The sequence below is a fragment of the Equus quagga genome, unplaced genomic scaffold (genome assembly GCF_021613505.1).
Source record: "Equus quagga isolate Etosha38 unplaced genomic scaffold, UCLA_HA_Equagga_1.0 HiC_scaffold_447_RagTag, whole genome shotgun sequence".
NCBI lineage: Eukaryota > Metazoa > Chordata > Mammalia > Perissodactyla > Equidae > Equus > Equus quagga.
In genome coordinates, this window is record NW_025793810.1 from 15,761 (window position 1) to 24,100 (window position 8,340).

At 46.7% G+C, this 8,340-nt stretch overlaps 1 long non-coding RNA gene across 1 annotated transcript; it reads right to left on the minus strand.

Moving 5' to 3' along the window:
- Positions 1 to 3,077: 3,077 nt before the first annotated feature.
- Positions 3,078 to 5,641, minus strand: LOC124232310 (uncharacterized). Its single transcript, XR_006886816.1, has 2 exons — positions 3,428 to 5,641; positions 3,078 to 3,306 (listed from the first exon to the last, which is right to left on the minus strand). It is a non-coding gene; the product is annotated as an uncharacterized LOC124232310 (long non-coding RNA).
- Between the last annotated feature and the right edge of the window lie 2,699 nt (positions 5,642 to 8,340).

Genomic DNA, 8,340 nt, shown 5'->3' on the forward strand with positions numbered 1-8,340 from the left:
CCACCAAGAAGACATAACACTTATAAACAAGTATGCACCCAACACAGGAGCACCAAAGTACATAAAGCAACTATTAACAAACCTAAAAGGAGATATCAACAACAACACAGTAATAGTAGCGGACCTGCACACCCCACTTACATCAATAGATAGATCATCCAGACAAAAAGTCAACAAGGAGATAGTGGGCTTAAATGAAAAACTAGACCAGATGGACTTACTAGATATATACAGAACACTCCACCCCAAACAGCAGAATATACATTCTTCTCAAGTGCACATGGAACATTCTCAAGGACAGACAATGTATTGGGAAACAAGGCAAATCTCAATAAATTTAAGAAGATTGAAATCATATCTACTATCTTTTCTGACCATAATGCCATGAAACTAGAAATCAACTACAAGAAAAAAGCTGGAAAAGGAACAAATATGTGGAGACTAAACAAATGCTACTGAACAACCAATGGGTCATCAAATAAATAAATGGAGAAATCAGAAAATATCTGGAGACAAACAAGAATGAAAACACACCACACAAACTATTATGGGATGCAGCAAAAGCGGCCCTACGAGGGAAATTTCTAGCAATACAGGCCCACGTTAACAAACAAGAAAAGCTCAGATAAACACTCTTAAACTATACCTAACAGAATTTGAAAAAGAAGAACAAAGCCCAAAGTCAGCAAAAGGAGGGAAATAATAAAAATTAGAGCAGAAATAAATGAAATTGAAACAAAAAAGACTGTAAAAAGGATCAATGAAACAAGGAGATGGTTCTTCATAGGATAAACAAAATTGAGAAACCCTCAGCTAGACTCACTAAGAAAAAGAGAGAAGGCTCAAATAAATAAAATCAGGAATGAAAGAGGGGAAATTACAACAGACATCACAGAAATACAAAAGATTATAAGAGAATGTTACGAAAAACTATATGCCAACAAACTGGAGAATCTAGAAGAAATAGATAAATTCTTAGACTCTTACAACCTCACAAAACTGAATCAAGAAGAAACAGAGAATCTGAATAGACCAATCACAAGTAAAGACATTGAAACACTAACCAAAACCTCCCCAAAAATAAAAGTCCAGGACCAGATGGCTTCTCAAGAGAATTCTACCAAACATTCAAAGACAATGTATTACCTGTTCTTCTCAAACTATTCCAAAAATTGAGGAAGACAGAAATATTCCTAACACATTCTATGAGGCCAGCATCACCCCGATCCAAAAATCAGATAAGGACAATACAAAGAAGGAAAATTACAGGCCAATATCGCTGATAAACATAGATGCAAAAATCCTCAACAAAATATTGGTAAACCAAATACAGCAATTCATTGAAAAGATCATACACCACGATCAAGTGGGATTCATACCAGGGCCAGGGACGGTCAACATCCACAGATCAATCAATGTGATACACCACATTAACAAAATGAGAAACAAAAACCACATGGTCGTCTCCATAGATGCATACAAAGCATTTGACAAGATCCGACATCCGTTCATAATAAAAACTCTCAATAAAATGGGGATAGAAGGAAAGTCCCTCAAATAATAAAGGCCATATATGACAAACCCACTACCAACATCACACTCAGTGAGGAAAAACTGAAAGCCATCCCACTTAGAACAGGAACAGAGAAGAAACCTGGATCCTAGATGACACCATGAAGCTTCTGGACCAGCCCCACAATGTCTATCTCCAGATATCCTTTATGTAAAAGTAGAAATGATTTGTATCTTCTTTGAACCACTGCTAGTTTTGAGTCTGTGCCATCTGCAGCTGAAACTAATCATAATTAATACATATGATGGTGAATCCACAGAAGCCCAATTTTAATGGAGAAACAGGATCTGGGTAGCCTGGATAGTAAAGAATAGCATTTTAGGCTTGAGAGAGATTTGTATCTTTTGGGAAAGAATTAACGGAAGAAGCAGGCCTTGCTTGTTTGGGTATTTGTTCCAGGAGATGTCTCAAGAGACTGGAGTCTGGCTCAAAGCGCCACTGGCTTGAACCGTGTTTGTTTTTCTTGATTTGGTCCATGGCATATTTGGCCAAGGGAAGTGGGAGATGGGGTCTAGCACGCACCCTGTCCTGGCAGGTCTTGGAGTGAAATAGGGAGGTCAGGACCAACACGGGGGCTGGGGGGCGGGGAAGGAAGGAGGAACAGAGTTATTCTCACTGACTGGGGTTTGGAGAGAGGATGCAAGTTCTCCGGTCGGGAGCATCACATGTTCCCGTCTCTGTACGGCCGTGCGTGTTGCAGGGGGAGAATCTGTCCCTCTGCATCTCCACCAGCCCTTCGGGAGATTTCAAGTTCATATTCCACAAGGTTGAGAAATCACTTTCCTCTGTGCAGGGCTGGTGACTGACGCCTCAGGGGGCCCCGCCAGATCCAAGGCGGAGGCAGAAAGAAGAAAGAGAAAGGACATTAAGAGGAGAAAGAAGGAAAGGAAGGGAGACGGGTATGTGTGAAAGGACCAGGATGGGGGTAGAGGAGGGAAGAAGGAGGCGTGAACTGTGGGACCCGGTCAGGAGCAGACCCCCACCCACAGCAGCCTCAGAGCAGAGAAGGAGGCCGGAGCGGGCGTCAGCGAGGACGCTTCTGCTGAGCTCGGGGTTGCTGTAAAATTCATTTTAATTGTTGGTTGTTCCCCCTAAGTCACCCCACCCCCTCCACCTTTCTCTGAATCGTGATAGTCATCGCAGCAGCCCAGAAATTTCCTCTCAGTTCTGTAAACCAAAACCCTGGGAAACACCAGGCAATGGACAGCCCTTCGGGTGCCTATACTGATATAAAGACCCTACGTTTTGTTGGGCAAAGAATGCTCAGTGACTCCTTTTGGCCCCCGTGACACTTGTGGCATGTCCCGGCTCTACGCATGAAGCAGACTGTTTTTCAGTCCAGATATTAACAATCATTTCCACATATTGGGTGCTGATTGTGTGCCGAGCACCTTGCTGACCACTCTCCAGGGAATTTAGTCCTCTTCCCAATCCCACGGGAGAAGGTACTGTTGCCAGCCCCATTCTGTAGGGGGGAAACTGAGGCTCAGAGATATTAAGCAACTCACCCAAGGCTCAGGGCTGCTGAGGGGCAGAGCAGATAGCACGGGATGCAAACCCACGCCTAACTAGTTCCAAAGCCCACACCTGTGATCTCTATGCATCGCTGCTTGTGGAAGGACACACTTCAGCTCCTGACTGTGTTCGAGAGTGGCGTCTAGGGGATAAGTCACTCCTGGGCTCTTCCTCCCTCAAATCCATGTTAACTGGGTCACCTGTTCCTCTGGGGGCCCCTGGTGGAACAAGTAAGATCTCAGAAATTTCTCCCAAGGGCCTCAGCCCCTGCCCAGTGACACCTTTTGGAGACCTGGGGGCATTTTGCAAACAGCACAGCCTGGAGGCCAGTCGCATCACCTGGAGTCTCCTAACTGGCTCCTGAGCTTCCTTTTCAAAGGCAAGTTTTAATCCCGGAGGGCTTGTTTGACTGAGCCCTCTTCCCTGGTGTGCATGTTCTCTCTCTCTCTCTCTCTCTCTTCTCAACAGCCCCTCCCCTCTGATTTCTGTCCAAGGGGCAAGCAGGCTTGCTCGCCAGCATTGAAGCTCAGCCTAACAGAATTTGGAAGGGAGTGAGGAAAGGGATAGGGAGACGTCATTTCTCTTAACAGGGTAATTGCGAAATTGGAATCAACATCTCTAGAGTGTACTTGCCAAACGACCAAAGGGCATTTGGCCCTTAGATAAGAACCTGCTTATCTATTTTTAAAAATCAATAGAGCACAAAGTACTGTCAGGGGCTCTGCTAGAAATCTCGCTCCCGTTTGTTCGGGAGCAGGGGCCGGAGGCAGGGGAGAAGGCAGACTCAAACACCTGTTCTCCCCTTTAACCAAAGCCCTCACCGTGGCCACAAAGCCTGAATAACCCGGCGCTGGCCCCTGCCGCCGCCCCAGCCTTGCTGTCCCGCAGCACCAGGACCCTGCGCCTGAGGGCCTCTGCCCCTGTCCCCTCGCTCTGCAGTGCTCCTCCCCTAGACATCCGCTCCGCACCCCCTACCTGTCCCACTCAGATGGCACCTCTGGGAGGGCTAAACATCCCTCCCATCTGGAGAATCGGCTCCTGCCCACCCTGCTTCCCGCTCTGCTCCAGTTTTCGTCCTAGCCCTTCTCACTGCCCCGCATTAAACCTTTCCACGCACTTAGACGCTGCCTGCCTGTCTGTCCCCACACAGTGTAAACTCCATCAACAGGGACTCGGTCCCTCTGTGTTCTGCCGTGTCCCCTGGGAGCCCTGGAACACCCCCTGGCCCACAGCAGGCCTTTAACAAATAACCAGTTAAATTCCCATCATCCTCGTAGTGCAGTAAGCGCATGGCCCCTTCTGACAGAGGAGCCGAGCACTGAGAGGTTAGCTTGTCCCAGTGAGAGTGAGAGCGGACCCAATCCATGCTTGTCTAAACAAGAAGGCCAGAGTCGTGTTGGGATGCCATTCAGTTTTGCAAAGGAAGAAAAAGTGACATACTGTTACCACTTGACCCCACTGCCTCATTTCTCTCTCCCAGCAGTCCTGCGAGGGCAGCCTAACAGCCCCCGCACAGGGCAGGACAAACAAGCTCATCTTATCCGGTGTGGGACCCAGGTGGCAGGGCAGAGGAAGGTGGTATGGGGCCTAGAACCTGCACAGTTGGGGGGGCATCTTTTTAAGTAAAAATAATACAAAACGACAAATGGGAAATTAGGCTCAGGGCCTTAGAAGGGGCCTGCCGATGAGAGGCCCTGGCACTCGGCCCTCATTGGCTTCCTGGTGATGCCACGTGCCAGTCGGGGGAACACTGTGGCCATCCCTGACCCAGGAGCAGGGATCGCAGGTGGCTCTGACCCAGCTGGTGCCGTGGAAAGGTAGATGTCACGACCCTTGCACGGCTGTCAGCTCTTAGGCAAGCCCTTTAACCTTCGTGCCTCGCTTCCCCCTTGCAAAGTGGTGCCATACGCTGCGACAACATTAAAAGTTAGCAGTGTCTATGGCCATGTTGGGAGGGAGGAGGAGGTTACAGGACACCCGGGGCTTTGCTGTCCCCACACGGGACACTGCCTGGAACGGTCCCAGAGGTTCTGCAGAGCTAGCCGGGCTTCTGAGAGGACAGTGGACCCAGTGAGGACCTCTAAGTCCCCAGAGCCTGGCACTGGTTCCGCTTTGCTAGGAACTCGCTGTGACTTTGGAAAGTCATCATTTCGTCCTCTGAGAAACGAGGCGACTGGTCTGGATTGGTTCATCTCTGTGGTCCCGAACCGACTCTAAATTGCCCTCTGCACATCCACATACGACCGAGCGCTGAGGCTGAGCCACCTCGGGATGGCTCTCAGTCTGCTGAGGCACTTGCCGTTATCCGTGGGGTTTGAGGGAGGGAGATCGGGGAGCGGGGACCTGGACGAGCAAGAATGGCCATTTCTCTTGTTTTGCTTTCATTTCTGGGATGGAGGTGGTTGGTAATGAGCCGGGCGTCTGGGACCGCGAGGGGAAAGGAGCATCAGAAAGGGGAGACCCGGAGATCCAGGGCAGTCCCTGCAAAGGCATCCTTTCCCCGCCCGGGTGGAGAGGGGCGCACAGGCAAGCCCCCCCAGCAGAAGCCCAGGGCGCTCACCTTGCGGCCGTTCACGCAGAAGACCAGCTCGGCCGCCCCGTCCATGGCGGCGCCGGATCCGGGGCGCGGGGCGCGGACCGAGCAGCGAGAGCGGTCTGCCGGCGCCCGCAGTGCACGGAGGCCGCCAGGAGAGTGCGGCCCGGAGCCCGCGTCCCCGCAGCGCCAAGCCGGGGGCGCCCTTCCCGCACGTGGGGGCGTCACCGGGGCGCTCGGCCCAGCTGCCATTGGCGGGACCCCTCCCATCCCGTCCCGCCCCGGTGCGCCGGTGGCCGGCCTGCGATTCCCGTGACAGCTTTTGGCCTCTTTATACTATTACATATTTTAAGTGGCCTTCCGGCTAGATCTAAAGTCCACGAAGGGTAGTTTTTTGTACCTCTCCTCTCCCCACGCCTGCTGAGTCCTGTACTCTTAATAGGTAATAAACAAGCACGTTTATTTCAACTTTGCAGGAAAGGCCCTTAAGCACAAGGAAAGGTTTTACAATTTTATCCCACGGTTTTAGAAACAGTCAAGTTTATTTTTAAAATCAAGAGCTACCTTGATATAAACTATTTTTTAAAAAATTTTTATCATAATTCACAGTTGATTCAGTAAATAAGCACGAAGTTTATGTGATAAATAACAGAGGTGTAAAACATCTTGAAAAACTTTTTAAAAATAAAACTTGGAAAATACTGAAAAGCATAAAAATAAAAATCACGTGTGACCACAACTTAGAATTTACCACTCTTAACTTTCTGGGTCTATCCATACGTTTTTGAAAAGCTGCACTTTAGCCTTGTAAAAACTCAAATCGGATCAAACTATTTTCCAGACTTCTTTTCACTTAGCATTCCTAGCATATTTTCCTGTGTCATCTCATTTATGTAAACACAAATTTTATTGTGAAAATTTCCAAAATTTGTACATAAAAGAGTACAACGAGCATTCCTGGACACCTCGCTCACCGAGCTCTAACTGGCCCACGCTTTACCACACTCCTGGGTTTCTTCTGGAGTATTTTAAAGCCAATCTCAGATGCATTATTTTACCTCTAAATACTTCAGTATACACTTTTAAAAAAACAAACATTATTTTACTAAGCCAAATTGCCATTATCTAATCTAATAAAATGAATATTTTCTTAATATCCTCAAATTTCCCAGTCTTAAAAAACGTCTTTTTACCCTTGATTTCTACTTGATGTACTATTTGCTTGTTGTCTCTTCAGTCTCCTGTAATCTAGAACAGTCTCCTCACACACTCCCCGTTTTTAATGCTGCTAACATGGTGAGGAAGAAACGAGGTGGGTTGTCCTGCAGATTGAACACATTTTGCATGTGGCTGGAGGCTTCCTCCTGGTGTCCTCCGTTCTTCCATCCTGCTTTTCGCCTCTACACTGCCTAGAGGTCTAAAGCCGTGATTAATTTGTTTCGGGGGGAGTAAGTCTACTTCATGGGTGGTGCCATCGTTTTATCCTGCGGCACATTGGCAGGCAAGAGATGTCTGGTGGTCACATTCTTACTGATGCTAAGACCCATCACCTGGTTCAGTGGGTTCCCTCTTCATAATGAACTTCTCCATCAACATCCTTCCTCATGGTTTCACCACCCATTGTTGACCACTGCCTGAAGCACTTATTTTGTTAGGGGGTTGCAAAAGAGTAATTTTCCTAATTCTCACATTCCTTGGCGTTCATAAGCTGAGATTCTTTTGAATCAAAGAATTATCAATATTCACTGGAACTATTTCCTGTGCACAAATTAAATTCATACCAGAAAGGCAGGATAAGTTATTACTTTCCCTTAAATACTAAAGTTTTGGAGGATTGAGTTAGTGTCCTAGTAACTGCAGTGGTATCCCGTGTTCTACTTTGTTTCTCCTTCTTTTTGAGTATCATTGAGCATCATTTATGACATTGCACAGTTCATGTTTTAATCAGTTGCAGTCAGCATTCTTTCTGATGTTCAGTTTGTCCCACCTTAGGCCGATGGAAGCACCTTCAAATTGAAACCTGTGTCCTTTTCATGTGGTCACATTAGATTTTGATAATTTCCTTGCTTTCTGGCACCGGACATCGCAGGCTCAGCTTGTCTGTATCCTGTCACAGATTTTGAATCAGCCATTTCTCCAAAGCCCTGGTTCCTCTGAATGGGAAATAGTTCTTAGAAAATTGGACAGAGCTAGAAAATACACAATTTTAAAAAGAGGAGTGCAAAAGGCATGAATTCATACCAATATTTCTAATTAAAATTTAAGATTGCAGAGTTTTTCTAATCTCCTTGGATTTCATCATTGTATTCCTTTTCTCTTATGCCTTCTTGGTTCTGAAACCCTAACATTATTGCTTTAACCTGTCCTTAGACCTATTTCAAAGAAGCCACATCAATATTATGGCAGCAATATGACTAGTGATGAAAGTTTAAGATATTTTTAAAATAAATAAAACTTATTGTGGTAGAATATACATAACATAAAATTTACCATTTAACCATTTTGAAGTGTACAATTCAGGGCATTGAGTACACTCATAACGCTGTGTAATCATCACCACCATCCAGCTCCAGAACTTTTTTAGCATCCCAAACTGAAACTCTGTCCCCTTTAAACAATGCCTGCCCATTATCCCCTCCCCACAGCCCCTGGTAACCACCAGTCAACTTTCTCTCTAGAATTTGCCTATTCTGGTACATCATTTAAGTGGAAGTATACA